The sequence below is a fragment of the Anser anser genome, assembly GCF_964211835.1.
Source record: "Anser anser genome assembly, chromosome: 15".
Lineage (NCBI taxonomy): Eukaryota > Metazoa > Chordata > Aves > Anseriformes > Anatidae > Anser > Anser anser.
The window spans coordinates 18,966,883-18,989,781 of NC_139736.1; the positions used below are offsets into that span (position 1 = coordinate 18,966,883).

At 48.0% G+C, this 22,899-nt stretch overlaps 2 long non-coding RNA genes across 2 annotated transcripts; both read right to left on the bottom strand.

The window, feature by feature from the left end:
- Positions 1-1,396: 1,396 nt before the first annotated feature.
- On the bottom strand, positions 1,397-22,358 carry LOC310882078. Its single transcript, XR_014572801.1, has 2 exons — positions 21,484-22,358; positions 1,397-1,906 (listed from the first exon to the last, which is right to left on the bottom strand). It is a non-coding gene; the product is annotated as an uncharacterized lncRNA (long non-coding RNA).
- On the bottom strand, positions 3,837-19,697 carry LOC310882079. Its single transcript, XR_014572802.1, has 2 exons — positions 19,250-19,697; positions 3,837-4,175 (listed from the first exon to the last, which is right to left on the bottom strand). It is a non-coding gene; the product is annotated as an uncharacterized lncRNA (long non-coding RNA).
- Positions 22,359-22,899: the final 541 nt, after the last annotated feature.

Below are 22,899 nucleotides of genomic sequence, written 5' to 3' on the forward strand. Positions count from 1 at the left end.
TGCACTGCAGTGAGTCCAGTGAGTGCACTGGCACCACTGTGGATGCACTGCAGTGAGTCAAGAGAGTGCACTGGCACCACTGGGGATGCAGTGCAGTGAGTCCAGAGAGTGCACTGGCACCACTGGGGATGCACTGCAGTGAGTCCAGAGAGTGCACTGGCACCACTGTTGATGCAGTCCAGTGAGTCCAGTGAATGCACTGGCACCACTGGGGATGCTGTGCAGTGAGTGCAGAGAGTGCACTGGCACCACCTGTGATGCAGTACAGTGTGTCCAGTGAGTGCACTGGCACCACTGGGGATGCAGTGCTGTGACTCCGGAGAGCGCACTGGCACCACTGGGGATGCAGTGTAGTCAGTCCAGTGAGTGCACTGGCACCACTGGGGATGCAGTGCAGTGAGTGCAGAGAGTGCAATGGCACCAATGGGGATGCACTTCAGTGAGTCCAGAGAGTGCACTGGCACCACTGGGGATGCAGTGCAGTGAGTCCAGAGAGTGCACTGGCACCACTGGGGATGCAGTGCTGTGACTCCGGAGAGCGCACTGGCACCACTGGGGATGCAGTGCAGTCAGTCCAGTGAGTGCACTGGCACCACTGGGGCTGCAGTGCAGTGAGTCCAGAGAGTGCACTGGCACCACTGGGGATGCACTGCAGTGAGTCCAGAGATTGCACAGACACCACTGGGGATGCAGTGCAGTGAGTCCAGAGAGTGCACTGGCACCACTGGGGATGCACTACAGTGAGTCCACAGAGTGCACTGGCACCACTGGGGATGCTCTGCAGTGAGTCCAGAGATTGCACTGGCACCACTGGGGATGCAGTGCAGTGAGTGCAGAGAGTGCACTGGCACCACTGGGAATGCACTTCAGTGAGTTCAGAGAGTGCACTTGCACCACTGGGGATGGGTTTCAAGCCAACTGCATTAACCGCTCATGCTTCTTTCTTATGAGACGTTAGTAAACCAATTACATAGCCTTGTCAAGACTAAATCACAGGTAAAAATCCTGTATATCTCATGTGGCCAACCACTCCCAACTAGGATTCCAAGAACCAGGAGGTTCGGTGAAAATAGGGCTAGTGCTATTAGAGGGGTGATTATTAGGGTAAGCCCTAAGCTGTCTTTAATGGAGAAGTATGGGTGGAATGGGATTTTGTCGCAGTCTGATACGATTCCTAGTGGGTTATTTGAGCCTGATTCGTGTAGGAAGGTTAGGTGGACTAGGGTGATTCCTGCAATTAGGAAGGGCAGTAGGAAGTGGATGGCGAAGAATCGGGTTAAGGTTGGATTGTCTACTGAGAATCCTCCTCAGGCTCATTCTACTAGAGTTTGCCCAATGTACGGGATGGCTGAGAATAGGTTGGTGATTACGGTGGCCCCTCAGAATGACATTTGTCCTCATGGTAGGACATACCCTACGAAGGCAGTTGCTATTAGGGTGAGTAGGAGGATTACTCCTGTGTTTCAGGTTTCTTTGTATAGGTAGGAGCCGTAGTAGAGGCCTCGTCCGATGTGTAAGTAGATGCAGATAAAGAAGAGCGAAGCACCGTTGGCGTGGAGGTTGCGGATGAGCCATCCGTACTGGACGTCTCGGCATGTGTGAGCTACTGAGGAGAAGGCGAGTGAAGTGTCTGCGGTGTAGTGTATGGCTAGTAGCAGGCCTGTTAGGATTTGTGTGGCTAAGCAGATGGCTAGAAGGGAGCCGAAGTTTCATCAGGCAGAGATGTTGGAGGGGGCGGGTAGGTCGATTAGGGAGTTGTTGATTATTTTTAGTAGGGGATGGGATTTGCGGATGTTAGGGGCCATTAGTGAGTCTGTGTGTTATTAGGATTATTACCAGGATGGAGAGGGCGAAGGATCCTAGGTAGGCCTTAATTAGCCCTGTGTGTATTGAGGTTGCGGCTTTGCTTGCGGCTACTTGTAGTTCAGCAAGGCCCTCTGGCCCTATTTTTTTGAGTCAGGAGAGGTCGATCAAGTGTAGGGCAATGTTTTGTCCCTTTTCTAGTAGGTTTTTGGAGAAGAATCGGTGTACTAGGGGGTTGAAGTACCCTAATGCAGAGGAGAAGTTTATGAGGGGGTTTGGTTTGGGGTGAGTGAGGGTGTGTGTTATGTTCGATAGTTCTAGGGCTAGGATGATTCCTAGGATTGTTATGAGGATGGCAGCAGTTTTGGTGATAAGGGGTATGGTTATTGGGGGGGTTTTGGTTGGTGTGATGAAAGAGGTAATGATTATTCCTGCTGTAATGCTGCCTAGGGCGAGTCGGGTTAGGGGGGCGGTGATTAGTGGGTTGTTTTCGTTTATTGATACTATTGGGGGGATTCGGGTTTGTCCAGCTTGGACTAGGATGGTTATGCGGATGCTGTAGGTTGCGGTGAATGCTGTGGCTATAAGGGTTAGGAGTAGGGCTCAAGTATTTAGGTATGATGTGTTTAAGCTTTCGATGATGAGGTCTTTTGAGTAGAATCCGGCTAGGAATGGGGTTCCTATCAGCGCCAGGTTTCCGATGGTTAGGCAGGAAGTAGTGACTGGGAGTATTTTCTGTAGGCCTCCTATCTTTCGGATATCTTGTTCTCCGTTTAGGTTGTGGATGATAGACCCTGAGCATAGGAATAGTATGGCTTTAAAGAAGGCATGGGTTGAGATGTGTAGGAAGGCTAGTTGTGGGAGGTTTAGTCCGATAGTGACTATTATTAGTCCTAGTTGGCTGGATGTTGAGAAAGCAATGATTTTTTTGATGTCATTTTGGGTTAGGGCGCATGTGGCAGCGAATAGGGTTGATAGAGCACCTAGGCATAGGCAGGCAGTTAGGGCTGTCTGGTTGGTGGCTAGCAGGGGGTGCATGCGGATGAGCAGGAAGATTCCGGCTACTACTATGGTACTGGAGTGCAGTAGGGCTGATACTGGGGTGGGGCCTTCTATTGCTGCGGGCAGTCATGGGTGGAGTCCAAATTGGGCGGATTTTCCTGCGGCTGCGAGGATTAATCCTATGAGGGGGAGGATTGGGGTTTGGTGGGGGTGTACGGCTTGTTGGATCTCTCAGGTGTTGAATGTTGAAGCTAGTCATGCTATGCTCAGGGTCAGTCCGACGTCTCCGATTCGGTTGTAGATTACGGCTCGTAGGGCGGCGGTGTTGGCATCTGCTCGGCCTTGTCATCAGCCGATGAGAAGGAAGGACATGATTCGTACTCCTTCCCAGCCTACGAATAGGAGGAATATGTTGTTTGCGGTTGTTAGGAGGAGTATGGCGACTAGGAATGTCAGTAGGTAGGTGAAAAATTTTGTTACGTATGGCTCTGAGGCCATGTATCATATGGCGAATTGTAGGATTGATCATGTTACAAATAGGGCGATTGGAAGAAATGTTATTGAGTATTGGTCTATTTTTAGGCTCAGGGGGATTTTAAAGTTTATAATGAATTTTCACTCCCAGTGGCAGGTGACAGATTCTACTCCCGAGTAGATGAATGCGGTTGTAGGGGCTAGGCTAATTAGGAATGCGGTTTTAACAGCGCGGGTGGTGGCTTGTGGGGTGTTTTTAAAGTTTTTAAATAGAAATGGCAGGATGATTGGGGTTAGGAGGATTGTCAGCGTGAGTAGTGTGAGGGAGTTGATTAGTAGTGTGGGGTTCACTACTTTTACTTGGATTTGCACCCAGATGGGTGGTTCCTAAGACCAGTGGATTGCTGTTATCCTTTAAAAGTAAGGGGGCTGAGGTTTTAGGCTCAGATGTAAGAGTTAGCAGCTCTTGTTGGTTAAACCCTCCCCTCGGCAGGTAAGAAGGTTTGAACTTCTATTCTTAGAATCACAGTCTAATGTTTGGTTTAAACTATACTTGCATGAGGGGATTCCGGAGATCAGTTCGGGTTTGAGGATTAGGAGGAATATTGGGATAATGTGGAGTGTTATGAGCAGGTGTTCTCGCGTGGTTGAGTTTTGCATAGATGTGATGTGGGAGGGGATTGAGCCTCGTTGGGTCATTAGTAGTATGAATAAGGTGTAGGAGGCGGTTAGTAGGGTTGCGATTCCTGTTAGGATGATCGTGAAGGCAGATCAGTTGAATAAGGTGATTATAATGGTTAGCTCTGCTATGAGGTTTGTTGTTGGGGGTAAGGCTATGTTTGTTAGATTGGCCAGCAATCATCAGGTAGCTATGAGTGGTAGGAGAGGTTGTAGGCCTCGTGTGAGTAGTAGAATTCGGCTGTGCGTACGTTCATAGTTTGTGTTGGCTAGGCAGAATAGTATGGAGGAAGTTAGTCCATGGGAAATTATTAGGATCATTGCCCCTGAGAATGATCAGTGGGTTTGGATTATTCCTGCGGCGATAACTAGGCCTATGTGGCTAACGGATGAATAAGCGATTAGTGATTTTAGGTCTGTCTGTCGTAGGCAGATTGAGCTAGTCATTAGGGCGCCTCATAGGGCCAGGGTTAGGAAGGGGTAGTGCAGGAGGTTGGACAGTGGGCCCATAAATAGAGTGACTCGTATAATTCCGTATCCTCCTAGCTTTAGTAGTAGGGCGGCGAGGAGTATTGAGCCTGCGATGGGTGCTTCTACGTGGGCTTTTGGCAGTCAGAGGTGTAGGCCGTATAGTGGGGCTTTTACTATGAATGCTATGAGCAGTGCTAGACCTGATAGTATTCCTGTCCATGAGGTGGATAGGGTTGGGTGGGTTAGTTGTAGGGTTGGCAGGTGCAGGGTGCCAATTTTCACGTATAGGTGTATGATTGTGATTAGCAGGGGTAGAGAGCTTACTGGCGTGTAGAATAGCAGGTAGATGCCAGCGCTTAGGCGTTCTGGTTGGTTCCCCCATCGGGTGATTAAGATTAGGGTGGGAATGAGGGTTGCTTCAAATGAGATGTAAAATAGTGCTAGTTCTGTGGTGGAAAAGGCTAGTAGGATGAATGGCTGGACTGCGACTAAGGTTGAGATAAAGATTCGTTTGCGTTGTAGGGGTTCTTGTTGCAGGTGGTTTTGGCTTGCTATGATTATGAGTGGGAGTAGTCAGCAGGATAGTACTAGGAGGGGGGATGAGATTTGGTCAATTCCTGTTCAGTTGGATAAAAATTTGTAGGGGTAGTAGGTTGGGATTAATCACTGTAGGCTTAGGGCAGCGATTAGGAGGCTGTATAAGGTGGTGTTAGTCCATAGAAATTTTGGTGGAGACAGCAGGGCTGTTGGAAGAAGTATGATTGTGGGTAGGATGATTTTTAGCATTGCAGGAGGTTTAGGTTGTGTAGATGGTCGGAGCCATGTGTGCGGGTGGAGGCTACTAGGATGGCCAGGCCTGTGCCCGCCTCACACGCTGAGAAGGTTAGCATGAGAATTGGTACCATGGTGAATGAGGAGACTTGGTTTTCGATGGATCATATTGATAGGCCTACGAATATCGATAATATTATGCTTTCAAGGCATAGTAGGGCGGATACTAGGTGGGTTCGGTGGAAGGCTAGTCCTAGTCCGCTGAAAATGAAGGCTGAGTAGAAGCTTAAATGTAGGGGCGACATAAGAAAGTTACAGGGTTGGCTGTAATCTGCTGGGTCGAAACCAGCTATCTTTTTGGTTAGACTAACTTTCTGTTATTCTGCTCATTCTAGGCCCCCTTGAATTCACTCGTAGGCCAGTCCGAGTGTTAGGAGAAGGAGGATCACTACAGTTCAGGTGAGGGTCATTAGGGGGGATTGGAGTTGGACGGCTCATGGCAGGGGGAGTAGGAGGGCGATTTCTAGGTCGAATAGGACGAACAGGATGGCTACTGAGGAAGAATCGGACTGAGAATGGTAATCGAGCAGATCCAAGTGGGTCGAATCCACATTCGTACGGTGAGAGTTTCTCTGAGTCGGGGTTTATTTGGGCGAGTCAGAAGTTTAATGCGGTTAGGGCGGCGCTTAGGATTGATGATAGGGCGAATATGAACATGAGTGCGTTCATTGCTCTCCTCTGGGTTTATACCAGATTCTAGAGATTGGAAGTCAATTGTAATTAATATACTAGAAGAGCAAGATCCTCATCAGTAGATGGTTATGTAGAGGAATAGTCAGATGACGTCTACGAAGTGTCAGTATCAGGCTGCTGCCTCGAATCCGAAGTGGTGGTCTGATGTAAAGTGGAACTTGATCAGTCGGAAGAGGCAGACGGTCAGGAAGGAGGATCCGATGATTACGTGGAGTCCGTGGAATCCAGTGGCAACGAAGAAGGTAGATCCGTAGACGCTATCGGCGATTGAGAATGGGGCTTCGTGGTATTCTATTGCTTGTAGGGCTGTGAAGTAGAATCCCAGGAGGATCGTTAGGGTTAGGGCGTGGATGGCGTGTTTTCGGTTTCCTTCTGTGATGCTGTGATGGGCTCACGTTACGGTAACGCCTGAGGCTAGTAGGATGGCTGTGTTTAGTAGGGGGACTTCTATCGGGTTGAGTGGTTTAATTCCTGTTGGGGGTCATTGGCCTCCTAGTTCTGGGGTTGGGGCCAGGCTCGAGTGGAAGAACGCTCAGAAGAACCCTAAGAAGAAGAATGCTTCGGATGTGATGAAAAGGATTATGCCGTATCGTAGGCCTTTTTGGACTGTGGGAGTGTGATGGCCTTGGAAGGTGCTTTCTCGTACAATGTCTCGTCATCATTGGAGTATTACTAGGAGTATTGAGATGAGGCCTAGGGTTAGTAGTATGGATGAGTTGTAGTGGAATCACATGATTAATCCTGAGGTTGTGAGTAGGGCGGCGGCTGCCCCGAAGATTGGTCAAGGGCTTGGGTCAACTATGTGGTATGAGTGTGCTTGGTGTGCCATTAGATGTTTTCTTGTAAGTATAGGCTTAGAAGGAGCACGAAGACGTAGGCCTGGATTATGGCTACTGCTACTTCTAGGATGGTTAGGAGTAGTAGGATGATTATTGTTAGGATGGATACTGCAGGAAGGGTGGGTATTAATGCAATGGAGGCTGTAGAGATGAGTTGGATGAGTAAGTGTCCTGCTGTAAGGTTGGCTGTAAGGCGGACTCCGAGGGCTAGGGGGCGGATTAGTAGGCTGGTTGTTTCGATCAGGATTAGTGCGGGGATTAGGGGTGTAGGGGTACCTTCGGGTAATAGGTGGGCTAAAGAGGCTGATGGTTGGTTTCGTAGGCCTGTTAGTAGTGTGGCGAGCCATAGTGGGAAGGCTAGGGCTATGTTCATAGATAGTTGGGTGGTTGGGGTGAATGTATATGGAAGGAGGCCTAGAAGGTTGATTGTAAGAAGTATGATTATTAGGGATGTAAATATTATGGCTCATTTGTGGCCATTTTTGTTGAGTGGGACTATTAGTTGTTTTGTGATTAGGTGAAGGAGTCATGTTTGGATAGTAGAAAGGCGGTTGTTGATTCATCGGTTGTTTGGGGACGGGAATAGTAGGGCTGGGAAGAGTAGGGATAGTAGGATTAAGGGGATGCCAAATAGATTGGGGCTGGAAAATTGGTCAAAGAAGCTTAGGTTCATGGTCAGGATCATGGTGTGGGTTTGGTAGTGAGGGAGGTCTTATTTGATGGGGGGTTGGTTGTGGTGAAGGCTAGTAGTTTTGGTTGGATGAGGAGTGCTAGGGTTAATCAGGTTATAATTATGATTGAAAATCATGGTGCGGGGTTAAGCTGTGGCATATCATTAAGGAGGGGGAAGTCCCTCTTTGGCTAGCTTAAAAGGCTAGTGCTGTTGCATAGCTTCTTAATGATTAGGATGATGATAGAAGGGACGATCAGGCCTCGAAATGTGGGAGTGGGGTTGATTCTACTACAATGGGTATGTAGCTGTGATTAGCCCCGCAAATTTCTGAGCATTGTCCGTAAAAAATCCCAGGCCGGGTGGTAATGAATGAAGTTTGGTTTAGTCGGCCTGGGATTGCGTCTGTTTTAACTCCGAGCGTTGGGACTGCTCAGGAGTGGAGTACGTCTCCTGCAGTAATGATCACGCGGATGGGGGATTCTATTGGGATAACTACGCGGTGGTCAACTTCTAGCAGTCGGAAGTGGCCGTTGGGTAAGTCTGGGGTGGGCACTATGTAGGAGTCGAATGATAGGTCTTTGAAGTCTGTGTATTCGTAGCTTCAGTATCATTGGTGGCCGATGGCTTTTAGGGTGAGGTCTGGTTCGTCGATTTCGTCCATTATGTAGAGGATTTGTAGGGATGGGAGGGCGAGGAGTACCAGGACGATAGCAGGTAGGATTGTCCAGATCAGCTCTACTTCTTGGGCGTCTACAGCATTGGACGAGAGTTTTTCTGTTAGTATGTGGGCTAAAAGGTAGAGAACTAGGCTGCAGATAGCTAGGGCAACGATTAGGGCGTGGTCGTGGAATTCAACGAGTTCTTCTATGATGGGTGATGAGGCGTCTTGGAATCCTAGTTGGGAGTGGTTGGCCACATGAGATGTACAGGATTTTTACCTGTGATTTAGTCTTGACAAGGCTATGTAATTGGTTTACTAACGTCTCATAAGAAAGAAGCATGAGCGGTTAATGCAGTTGGCTTGAAACCAGCATGTGAGGGTTCGATTCCTTCCTTTCTTGTACTTGGACGAAGGCCGGTTCCTCGAAAGTATGGTATGGGGGAGGGTAGCCGTGGATTCATTCAACGTTTGTGGTAGTTAGTTCTGGTTGTAGGACTTTTCGTTTGGCCGAAAAGGCTTCTCAGATGATGAATATTAGTATGATTACGGCTACTATTGAGATTAGGGAGCCGATGGAGGAAATGGTGTTTCATAGTGTGTAGGCGTCGGGATAGTCCGAGTATCGTCGGGGTATTCCTGCTAGGCCTAGGAAGTGCTGGGGGAAGAACGTTAGGTTTACTCCTGTAAATATTACCCCGAAGTGGGCTTTTGCTCATGTTTGGTGTAGGGTAAACCCAGTGAGTAGTGGGAATCAGTGAGTAAATCCTGCTAGAATGGCAAAGACGGCGCCTATGGATAGGACGTAGTGGAAGTGGGCAACTACGTAGTACGTGTCGTGCAGGGCGATGTCTAGGGAAGAGTTTGCAAGAACGATTCCTGTTAATCCTCCGATGGTAAATAGGAAGATAAATCCTAGAGCTCATAGTATTGGGGGGGTCTCATTTGATTGTTCCTCCGTGCAGGGTGGCTAGTCAGCTAAATACTTTGATTCCGGTAGGGATGGCAATGATTATAGTGGCTGATGTAAAGTAGGCTCGGGTATCAACGTCTATTCCTACTGTAAACATGTGGTGAGCTCAGACGATGAATCCTAGGAAGCCGATGGATAGTATGGCTCAGACTATTCCCATGTAGCCGAAGGGCTCCTTTTTGCCTGAGTAGTACGTGACTACGTGTGAGATGATTCCGAACCCCGGTAGGATCAGAATATAGACTTCTGGGTGTCCGAAGAATCAGAATAGGTGTTGGTACAGGATTGGGTCTCCTCCTCCAGCGGGGTCGAAGAATGTGGTGTTTAGGTTTCGATCAGTTAGTAATATTGTAATACCGGCGGCGAGTACGGGGAGTGATAGAAGGAGTAGGATGGCGGTAATTAGTACGGATCAGACAAATAGTGTCCACTTCCACTACGTCCTATCCATAGGCGCCGTCTTTGCCATTCTAGCAGGATTTACTCACTGATTCCCACTACTCACTGGGTTTACCCTACACCAAACATGAGCAAAAGCCCACTTCGGGGTAATATTTACAGGAGTAAACCTAACGTTCTTCCCCCAGCACTTCCTAGGCCTAGCAGGAATACCCCGACGATACTCGGACTATCCCGACGCCTACACACTATGAAACACCATTTCCTCCTAGTCCTAGGACTTAGAGAAACTCCAGTACTAAAAATAGTAAACACAAGCAATAATTTCATATACTTCACTCTCACTCACCACTCAACTATCAGCTAACCACACCCCCGTCCACATAGCTTAACACAAAGCATGGCACTGAAGTTGCCAAGATGGCATAAAACATGCCTGCGGACAAAAGACTTAGTCCTAACCTTACGGTTGGTTTTTGCTAAATATATACATGCAAGTATCCGCGCCCCAGTGTAAACGCCCTCGACCACCTACCCCCATACAGGCCTTGAGGAGCGGGTATCAGGCACACCCAAGTAGTAGCCCAAGACGCCTCGCTAAGCCACGCCCCCACGGGTATTCAGCAGTAATTAACATTAAGCAATGAGTGCAAACTTGACTTAGTTATAGCAACAGCCTAACTTCAAGGGTTGGTAAATCTTGTGCCAGCCACCGCGGTCATACAAGAAACCCAAATCAACCGTCCTATTGACACGGCGTAAAGAGTGGTAAAATGCCTATCCTAGCTAACTAAGATCAAAATGCAACTGAGCTGTCATAAGCCCAAGATGCACCTAAACACACCATTAAGATGATCTTAGGAACTAACGACTGATTTAAACCCACGAAAGCCAGGGCCCAAACTGGGATTAGATACCCCACTATGCCTGGCCCTAAATCTTGATACTTACTTTACCGAAGTATCCGCCAGAGAACTACGAGCACAAACGCTTAAAACTCTAAGGACTTGGCGGTGCCCCAAACCCACCTAGAGGAGCCTGTTCTACAATCGATAATCCCCGATTAACCCAACCACCCCTTGCCAACACAGCCTACATACCGCCGTCGCCAGCCCACCTCGAATGAGAGCACAACAGTGGACACAATAGCACCCCGCTAATAAGACAGGTCAAGGTATAGCCTATGGAGTGGAAGAAATGGGCTACATTCCCTATTCATAGGGCACACGGAAAGAAGCGTGAAACCACTTCTGGAAGGCGGATTTAGCAGTAAAGTGGGACAATAGAGCCTACTTTAAGCCGGCCCTGGGGCACGTACATACCGCCCGTCACCCTCCTCAAAAGCCACATCCCACATAACTAATACCATAAATACGCTGAAGATGAGGTAAGTCGTAACAAGGTAAGTGTACCGGAAGGTGTACTTAGAATATCAAGACGTAGCTATAACACCAAAGCACTCAGCTTACACCTGAAAGATATCTACTAGACCGGATCGTCTTGAAGCCCCCCCTCTAGCTCAACCACACAAATAGTACACCAAAACTAAAGAATTTACTAAACTAATTAAACTAAAGCATTTTACAGTCTTAGTATAGGCGATAGAAAAGACACTTAGACGCGATAGAGACCCCAGTACCGTAAGGGAAAGATGAAATAGCAGTGAAACAATCAAAGCGACAGACAGCAAAGATCAACCCTTGTACCTTTTGCATCATGGTTTAGCGAGAACAACCAAGCAAAGTGAACTAAAGTTTGCCCCCCCGAAAGCCAAGCGAGCTACTTTCAAGCAGTTAAAGAGAGCGAACCCGTCTCTGTTGCAAAAGAGTGGGATGACTTGTCAGTAGAGGTGAAAAGCCAACCGAGCTGGGTGATAGCTGGTTACCTGTGAAACGAATCTAAGTTCCCCCTTAATCCTCCCTACCGGACATCCTGAACCCTAATGAGATGATTAAGAGCTCTTTAATGGAGGGACAGCTCCATTAAAAAAGGACACAACCTCGACTAGCGGATAATTCTTACTACTGATCCTACCGTGGGCCCTAAAGCAGCCATCAAAAAAGAGTGCGTCAAAGCTCCACCACCTAAAAATACCAAAATAAGATGATTCCCTTATCACAAACAGGTCAACCTATGAATATAGGAGAATTAATGCTAAAATAAGTAACTCAGGGCCACACCCCTCTAACGGCGCAAGCTTACATAGAAACATTATTAACAGACCTAGACAGATACAAAAACCCCTACAAGACCACGTATTAACTAACCCTGTTAACCCGACTCAGGAGCGCCTATAAGAGCGATTAAAATCTGTGAAAGGAACTCGGCAAATTAATAAGGCCCGACTGTTTACCAAAAACATAGCCTTCAGCAAATTAAACAAGTATTGAAGGTGATGCCTGCCCGGTGACTTAGGTTTAACGGCCGCGGTATCCTAACCGTGCAAAGGTAGCGCAATCAATTGTCCCATAAATCGAGACTTGTATGAATGGCTAAACGAGGTCTTAACTGTCTCTCACAGATAATCAGTGAAATTGATCTCCCCGTGCAAAAGCGGGGATGTGAACATAAGACGAGAAGACCCTGTGGAACTTAAAAATCAACGACCACCGCGAATCCTCAATCAACCCCACTGGGGCCACTACCATCGCAGAGCCTGGTCGATATTTTTCGGTTGGGGCGACCTTGGAGGAGAACAAATCCTCCAAAAACAAGACCATACCTCTTTACCTAGAGCTACCCCTCAAAGTGCTAACAGTGACCAGACCCAATATAATTGATTAATGGACCAAGCTACCCCAGGGATAACAGCGCAATCCCCCTCAAGAGCCCTTATCGACAGGGGGGTTTACGACCTCGATGTTGGATCAGGACATCCTAATGGTGCAGCCGCTATTAAGGGTTCGTTTGTTCAACGATTAACAGTCCTACGTGATCTGAGTTCAGACCGGAGCAATCCAGGTCGGTTTCTATCTATGACACACTCTCCCCAGTACGAAAGGACCGGGAAAGTGGGGCCAATACCACAAGCACGCCCCCCCCCTCTAAGCAGTGAAACCAACTAAACCGTGAAGAGGGCCTTCCCCCACCACTTTCAATCCTAGAAAAGGACCAGCTAGAGTGGCAGAGCCCGGCAAGTGCAGAAGGCTTAAGCCCTTTCCCCAGAGGTTCAAATCCTCTCCCTAGCTTCACCCATGATTCAAATAACAACACTAAGCTGCCTCGTTATATCCCTCCTATACATCATCCCAATCCTGATTGCCGTAGCCTTCCTAACCCTAGTAGAACGGAAAATCCTAAGCTACATACAATCCCGCAAAGGCCCTAACGTTGTCGGGCCTTTTGGCCTACTTCAACCATTTGCGGACGGACTGAAACTATTTACCAAAGAGCCCATCCGACCCTCTACCTCTTCCCCACTTCTATTCATTCTGATACCAATACTAGCCCTTGTCCTAGCCCTCACCACTTGAGCACCACTACCACTCCCATTTCCCCTAGCAGATCTAAACCTCGGAGTTCTCTTCCTAATAGCCATGTCAAGCCTAGCCGTCTACTCAGTCCTATGATCAGGCTGAGCCTCGAACTCAAAATACGCACTAATCGGAGCCCTACGGGCAGTAGCACAGACCATTTCATACGAAGTGACACTGGCCATAATCCTGCTATCAATAATCATACTAAGCGGAAGCTACACACTCAGCTCCTTTGCCGTCGCACAGGAGCCTCTATACTTCATTTTCTCCTCATGACCCCTAGCAATAATATGATACGTATCCACCCTAGCAGAGACAAACCGAGCTCCTTTTGACCTCACAGAGGGTGAATCTGAGCTAGTCTCAGGGTTTAACGTTGAATACGCCGCAGGACCCTTCGCCTTATTCTTCCTAGCTGAATATGCGAACATTATGCTAATAAATACACTTACAGCCATCATATTCCTAAACCCAAGCGCCCTAGGGCCACCCACAGAACTATTCCCCGTCATCCTAGCCACAAAAGTCCTCCTACTATCTTCTGGTTTCTTATGGGTCCGAGCTTCATACCCACGATTCCGATATGACCAACTAATGCACCTACTATGAAAAAACTTCCTACCCCTCACACTAGCTCTGTGCCTCTGACACATCAGCATACCTATCTGCTATGCAGGCCTACCTCCTTACATAAGGAAATGTGCCTGAACTACAAAGGGTCACTATGATAAAGTGAACATAGAGGTATAACAGCCCTCTCATTTCCTGTTGACCTTAGAAAAGTAGGAATTGAACCCACACAAGAGAAATCAAAATTCTCCATACTTCCCTTATATTATTTTCTAGTAGAGTCAGCTAATCAAGCTATCGGGCCCATACCCCGAAAATGATGGTTTAACCCCCTCCTCTACTAATGAACCCTTACGCGACCCCAATCATAACCTTCAGCCTCATCTTGGGCACCACAATCACAATTTCCAGCAACCACTGAGTTCTGGCCTGGACAGGACTGGAGATCAACGCACTAGCCATCATTCCCCTAATTGCCAAATCCCACCACCCACGAGCAGTAGAAGCCGCAACGAAATACTTCCTAACCCAAGCAGCTGCTTCCGCCCTGGTCCTATTCTCTAGCATAACCAATGCCTGAGTCACCGGCCAATGAGACATCACACAAATAAACCACCCAACCTCCTGTCTACTACTGACAGCAGCAATCGCTATTAAACTGGGCCTAGTGCCATTTCACTTCTGATTCCCAGAAGTACTACAAGGATCGCCACTAATAACAGCCCTGCTACTCTCGACCCTCATAAAATTCCCCCCACTAACCCTGCTCCTACTAACATCCAAATCCCTCGACCCAGCTCTACTCACCGCCATGGCCCTAGCCTCAACAGCACTAGGAGGCTGAATAGGACTGAACCAAACACAAACACGCAAAATCCTAGCCTTCTCGTCCATCTCCCACTTAGGCTGAATCGCCATCATCCTAGTTTACAGCCCCAAATTGGCCTTACTTACCTTCTACCTATACTAGGATGGCCTCTAGCAGGATTTACTCACTGATTCCCACTACTCACTGGGTTTACCCTACACCAAACATGAGCAAAAGCCCACTTCGGGGTAATATTTACAGGAGTAAACCTAACGTTCTTCCCCCAGCACTTCCTAGGCCTAGCAGGAATACCCCGACGATACTCGGACTATCCCGACGCCTACACACTATGAAACACCATTTCCTCCATCGGCTCCCTAATCTCAATAGTAGCCGTAATCATACTAATATTCATCATCTGAGAAGCCTTTCCGGCCAAACGAAAAGTCCTACAACCAGAACTAACTACCACAAACGTTGAATGAATCCACGGCTGCCCTCCCCCATACCATACTTTCGAGGAACCGGCCTTCGTCCAAGTACAAGAAAGGAAGGAATCGAACCCTCACATGCTGGTTTCAAGCCAACTGCATTAACTGCTCATGCTTCTTTCTTATGAGACGTTAGTAAACCAATTACATAGCCTTGTCAAGACTAAATCACAGGTAAAAATCCTGTACATCTCATGTGGCCAACCACTCCCAACTAGGATTCCAAGACGCCTCATCACCCATCATAGAAGAACTCGTTGAATTCCACGACCACGCCCTAATCGTTGCCCTAGCTATCTGCAGCCTAGTTCTCTACCTTTTAGCCCACATACTAACAGAAAAACTCTCGTCCAATGCTGTAGACGCCCAAGAAGTAGAGCTGATCTGGACAATCCTACCTGCTATCGTCCTGGTACTCCTCGCCCTCCCATCCCTACAAATCCTCTACATAATGGACGAAATCGACGAACCAGACCTCACCCTAAAAGCCATCGGCCACCAATGATACTGAAGCTACGAATACACAGACTTCAAAGACCTATCATTCGACTCCTACATAGTGCCCACCCCAGACTTACCCAACGGCCACTTCCGACTGCTAGAAGTTGACCACCGCGTAGTTATCCCAATAGAATCCCCCATCCGCGTGATCATTACTGCAGGAGACGTACTCCACTCCTGAGCAGTCCCAACGCTCGGAGTTAAAACAGACGCAATCCCAGGCCGACTAAACCAAACTTCATTCATTACCACCCGGCCTGGGATTTTTTACGGACAATGCTCAGAAATTTGCGGGGCTAATCACAGCTACATACCCATTGTAGTAGAATCAACCCCACTCCCACATTTCGAGGCCTGATCGTCCCTTCTATCATCATCCTAATCATTAAGAAGCTATGCAACAGCACTAGCCTTTTAAGCTAGCCAAAGAGGGACTTCCCCCTCCTTAATGATATGCCACAGCTTAACCCCGCACCATGATTTTCAATCATAATTATAACCTGATTAACCCTAGCACTCCTCATCCAACCAAAACTACTAGCCTTCACCACAACCAACCCCCCATCAAATAAGACCTCCCTCACTACCAAACCCACACCATGATCCTGACCATGAACCTAAGCTTCTTTGACCAATTTTCCAGCCCCAATCTATTTGGCATCCCCTTAATCCTACTATCCCTACTCTTCCCAGCCCTACTATTCCCGTCCCCAAACAACCGATGAATCAACAACCGCCTTTCTACTATCCAAACATGACTCCTTCACCTAATCACAAAACAACTAATAGTCCCACTCAACAAAAATGGCCACAAATGAGCCATAATATTTACATCCCTAATAATCATACTTCTTACAATCAACCTTCTAGGCCTCCTTCCATATACATTCACCCCAACCACCCAACTATCTATGAACATAGCCCTAGCCTTCCCACTATGGCTCGCCACACTACTAACAGGCCTACGAAACCAACCATCAGCCTCTTTAGCCCACCTATTACCCGAAGGTACCCCTACACCCCTAATCCCCGCACTAATCCTGATCGAAACAACCAGCCTACTAATCCGCCCCCTAGCCCTCGGAGTCCGCCTTACAGCCAACCTTACAGCAGGACACTTACTCATCCAACTCATCTCTACAGCCTCCATTGCATTAATACCCACCCTTCCTGCAGTATCCATCCTAACAATAATCATCCTACTACTCCTAACCATCCTAGAAGTAGCAGTAGCCATAATCCAGGCCTACGTCTTCGTGCTCCTTCTAAGCCTATACTTACAAGAAAACATCTAATGGCACACCAAGCACACTCATACCACATAGTTGACCCAAGCCCTTGACCAATCTTCGGGGCAGCCGCCGCCCTACTCACAACCTCAGGATTAATCATGTGATTCCACTACAACTCATCCATACTACTAACCCTAGGCCTCATCTCAATACTCCTAGTAATACTCCAATGATGACGAGACATTGTACGAGAAAGCACCTTCCAAGGCCATCACACTCCCACAGTCCAAAAAGGCCTACGATACGGCATAATCCTTTTCATCACATCCGAAGCATTCTTCTTCTTAGGGTTCTTCTGAGCGTTCTTCCACTCGAGCCTGGCCCCAACCCCAGAACTAGGAGGCCAATGACCCCCAACAGGAATTAAACCACTCAACCCGATAGAAGTCCCCCTACTAAACACAGCCATCCTACTAGCCTCAGGCGTTACCGTAACGTGAGCCCATCACAGCATCACAGAAGGAAACCGAAAACACGCCATCCACGCCCTAACCCTAACGATCCTCCTGGGATTCTACTTCACAGCCCTACAAGCAATAGAATACCACGAAGCCCCATTCTCAATCGCCGATAGCGTCTACGGATCTACCTTCTTCGTTGCCACTGGATTCCACGGACTCCACGTAATCATCGGATCCTCCTTCCTGACCGTCTGCCTCTTCCGACTGATCAAGTTCCACTTTACATCAGACCACCACTTCGGATTCGAGGCAGCAGCCTGATACTGACACTTCGTAGACGTCATCTGACTATTCCTCTACATAACCATCTACTGATGAGGATCTTGCTCTTCTAGTATATTAATTACAATTGACTTCCAATCTCTAGAATCTGGTATAAACCCAGAGGAGAGCAATGAACGCACTCATGTTCATATTCGCCCTATCATCAATCCTAAGCGCCGCCCTAACCGCATTAAACTTCTGACTCGCCCAAATAAACCCCGACTCAGAGAAACTCTCACCGTACGAATGTGGATTCGACCCACTTGGATCTGCTCGATTACCATTCTCAGTCCGATTCTTCCTCAGTAGCCATCCTGTTCGTCCTATTCGACCTAGAAATCGCCCTCCTACTCCCCCTGCCATGAGCCGTCCAACTCCAATCCCCCCTAATGACCCTCACCTGAACTGTAGTGATCCTCCTTCTCCTAACACTCGGACTGGCCTACGAGTGAATTCAAGGGGGCCTAGAATGAGCAGAATAACAGAAAGTTAGTCTAACCAAAAAGATAGCTGGTTTCGACCCAGCAGATTACAGCCAACCCTGTAACTTTCTTATGTCGCCCCTACATTTAAGCTTCTACTCAGCCTTCATTTTCAGCGGACTAGGACTAGCCTTCCACCGAACCCACCTAGTATCCGCCCTACTATGCCTTGAAAGCATAATATTATCGATATTCGTAGGCCTATCAATATGATCCATCGAAAACCAAGTCTCCTCATTCACCATGGTACCAATTCTCATGCTAACCTTCTCAGCGTGTGAGGCGGGCACAGGCCTGGCCATCCTAGTAGCCTCCACCCGCACACATGGCTCCGACCATCTACACAACCTAAACCTCCTGCAATGCTAAAAATCATCCTACCCACAATCATACTTCTTCCAACAGCCCTGCTGTCTCCACCAAAATTTCTATGGACTAACACCACCTTATACAGCCTCCTAATCGCTGCCCTAAGCCTACAGTGATTAATCCCAACCTACTACCCCTACAAATTTTTATCCAACTGAACAGGAATTGACCAAATCTCATCCCCCCTCCTAGTACTATCCTGCTGACTACTCCCACTCATAATCATAGCAAGCCAAAACCACCTGCAACAAGAACCCCTACAACGCAAACGAATCTTTATCTCAACCTTAGTCGCAGTCCAGCCATTCATCCTACTAGCCTTTTCCACCACAGAACTAGCACTATTTTACATCTCATTTGAAGCAACCCTCATTCCCACCCTAATCTTAATCACCCGATGGGGGAACCAACCAGAACGCCTAAGCGCTGGCATCTACCTGCTATTCTACACGCCAGTAAGCTCTCTACCCCTGCTAATCACAATCATACACCTATACGTGAAAATTGGCACCCTGCACCTGCCAACCCTACAACTAACCCACCCAACCCTATCCACCTCATGGACAGGAATACTATCAGGTCTAGCACTGCTCATAGCATTCATAGTAAAAGCCCCACTATACGGCCTACACCTCTGACTGCCAAAAGCCCACGTAGAAGCACCCATCGCAGGCTCAATACTCCTCGCCGCCCTACTACTAAAGCTAGGAGGATACGGAATTATACGAGTCACTCTATTTATGGGCCCACTGTCCAACCTCCTGCACTACCCCTTCCTAACCCTGGCCCTATGAGGCGCCCTAATGACTAGCTCAATCTGCCTACGACAGACAGACCTAAAATCACTAATCGCTTATTCATCCGTTAGCCACATAGGCCTAGTTATCGCCGCAGGAATAATCCAAACCCACTGATCATTCTCAGGGGCAATGATCCTAATAATTTCCCATGGACTAACTTCCTCCATACTATTCTGCCTAGCCAACACAAACTATGAACGTACGCACAGCCGAATTCTACTACTCACACGAGGCCTACAACCTCTCCTACCACTCATAGCTACCTGATGATTGCTGGCCAATCTAACAAACATAGCCTTACCCCCAACAACAAACCTCATAGCAGAGCTAACCATTATAATCACCTTATTCAACTGATCTGCCTTCACGATCATCCTAACAGGAATCGCAACCCTACTAACCGCCTCCTACACCTTATTCATACTACTAATGACCCAACGAGGCTCAATCCCCTCCCACATCACATCTATGCAAAACTCAACCACGCGAGAACACCTGCTCATAACACTCCACATTATCCCAATATTCCTCCTAATCCTCAAACCCGAACTGATCTCCGGAATCCCCTCATGCAAGTATAGTTTAAACCAAACATTAGACTGTGATTCTAAGAATAGAAGTTCAAACCTTCTTACCTGCCGAGGGGAGGGTTTAACCAACAAGAGCTGCTAACTCTTACATCTGAGCCTAAAACCTCAGCCCCCTTACTTTTAAAGGATAACAGCAATCCACTGGTCTTAGGAACCACCCATCTGGGTGCAAATCCAAGTAAAAGTAGTGAACCCCACACTACTAATCAACTCCCTCACACTACTCACGCTGACAATCCTCCTAACCCCAATCATCCTGCCATTTCTATTTAAAAACTTTAAAAACACCCCACAAGCCACCACCCGCGCTGTTAAAACCGCATTCCTAATTAGCCTAGCCCCTACAACCGCATTCATCTACTCGGGAGTAGAATCTGTCACCTGCCACTGGGAGTGAAAATTCATTATAAACTTTAAAATCCCCCTGAGCCTAAAAATAGACCAATACTCAATAACATTTCTTCCAATCGCCCTATTTGTAACATGATCAATCCTACAATTCGCCATATGATACATGGCCTCAGAGCCATACGTAACAAAATTTTTCACCTACCTACTGACATTCCTAGTCGCCATACTCCTCCTAACAACCGCAAACAACATATTCCTCCTATTCGTAGGCTGGGAAGGAGTACGAATCATGTCCTTCCTTCTCATCGGCTGATGACAAGGCCGAGCAGATGCCAACACCGCCGCCCTACGAGCCGTAATCTACAACCGAATCGGAGACATCGGACTGATCCTGAGCATAGCATGACTAGCTTCAACATTCAACACCTGAGAGATCCAACAAGCCGTACACCCCCACCAAACCCCAATCCTCCCCCTCATAGGATTAATCCTCGCAGCCGCAGGAAAATCCGCCCAATTTGGACTCCACCCATGACTGCCCGCAGCAATAGAAGGCCCCACCCCAGTATCAGCCCTACTGCACTCCAGTACCATAGTAGTAGCCGGAATCTTCCTGCTCATCCGCATGCACCCCCTGCTAGCCACCAACCAGACAGCCCTAACTGCCTGCCTATGCCTAGGTGCTCTATCAACCCTATTCGCTGCCACATGCGCCCTAACCCAAAATGACATCAAAAAAATCATTGCTTTCTCAACATCCAGCCAACTAGGACTAATAATAGTCACTATCGGACTAAACCTCCCACAACTAGCCTTCCTACACATCTCAACCCATGCCTTCTTTAAAGCCATACTATTCCTATGCTCAGGGTCTATCATCCACAACCTAAACGGAGAACAAGATATCCGAAAGATAGGAGGCCTACAGAAAATACTCCCAGTCACTACTTCCTGCCTAACCATCGGAAACCTGGCGCTGATAGGAACCCCATTCCTAGCCGGATTCTACTCAAAAGACCTCATCATCGAAAGCTTAAACACATCATACCTAAATACTTGAGCCCTACTCCTAACCCTTATAGCCACAGCCTTCACCGCAACCTACAGCATCCGCATAACCATCCTAGTCCAAGCTGGACAAACCCGAATCCCCCCAATAGTATCAATAAACGAAAACAACCCACTAATCACCGCCCCCCTAACCCGACTCGCCCTAGGCAGCATTACAGCAGGAATAATCATTACCTCTTTCATCACACCAACCAAAACCCCCCCAATAACCATACCCCTTATCACCAAAACCGCTGCCATCCTCATAACAATCCTAGGAATCATCCTAGCCCTAGAACTATCGAACATAACACACACCCTCACTCACCCCAAACCAAACCCCCTCATAAACTTCTCCTCTGCATTAGGGTACTTCAACCCCCTAGTACACCGATTCTTCTCCAAAAACCTACTAGAAAAGGGACAAAACATTGCCCTACACTTGATCGACCTCTCCTGACTCAAAAAAATAGGGCCAGAGGGCCTTGCTGAACTACAAGTAGCCGCAAGCAAAGCCGCAACCTCAATACACACAGGGCTAATTAAGGCCTACCTAGGATCCTTCGCCCTCTCCATCCTGGTAATAATCCTAATAACACACAGACTCACTAATGGCCCCTAACATCCGCAAATCCCATCCCCTACTAAAAATAATCAACAACTCCCTAATCGACCTACCCGCCCCCTCCAACATCTCTGCCTGATGAAACTTCGGCTCCCTTCTAGCCATCTGCTTAGCCACACAAATCCTAACAGGCCTGCTACTAGCCATACACTACACCGCAGACACTTCACTCGCCTTCTCCTCAGTAGCTCACACATGCCGAGACGTCCAGTACGGATGGCTCATCCGCAACCTCCACGCCAACGGTGCTTCGCTCTTCTTTATCTGCATCTACTTACACATCGGACGAGGCCTCTACTACGGCTCCTACCTATACAAAGAAACCTGAAACACAGGAGTAATCCTCCTACTCACCCTAATAGCAACTGCCTTCATAGGGTATGTCCTACCATGAGGACAAATGTCATTCTGAGGGGCCACCGTAATCACCAACCTATTCTCAGCCATCCCGTACATTGGGCAAACTCTAGTAGAATGAGCCTGAGGAGGATTCTCAGTAGACAATCCAACCTTAACCCGATTCTTCGCCATCCACTTCCTACTGCCCTTCCTAATTGCAGGAATCACCCTAGTCCACCTAACCTTCCTACACGAATCAGGCTCAAATAACCCACTAGGAATCGTATCAGACTGCGACAAAATCCCATTCCACCCATACTTCTCCATTAAAGACAGCTTAGGGCTTACCCTAATAATCACCCCTCTAATAGCACTAGCCCTATTTTCACCGAACCTCCTGGTTCTTGGAATCCTAGTTGGGAGTGGTTGGCCACATGAGATATACAGGATTTTTACCTGTGATTTAGTCTTGACAAGGCTATGTAATTGGTTTACTAACGTCTCATAAGAAAGAAGCATGAGCGGTTAATGCAGTTGGCTTGAAACCCACCCCAGTGGTGCAAGTGCACTCTCTGAACTCACTGAAGTGCATTCCCAGTGGTGCCAGTGCACTCTCTGCACTCACTGCACTGCATCCCCAGTGGTGCCAGTGCAATCTCTGGACTCACTGCAGAGCATCCCCAGTGGTGCCAGTGCACTCTGTGGACTCACTGTAGTGCATCCCCAGTGGTGCCAGTGCACTCTCTGGACTCACTGCACTGCATCCCCAGTGGTGTCAGTGCAATCTCTGGACTCACTGCAGTGCATCCCCAGTGGTGCCAGTGCACTCTCTGGACTCACTGCACTGCAGCCCCAGTGGTGCCAGTGCACTCACTGGACTGACTGCACTGCATCCCCAGTGGTGCCAGTGCGCTCTCCGGAGTCACAGCACTGCAT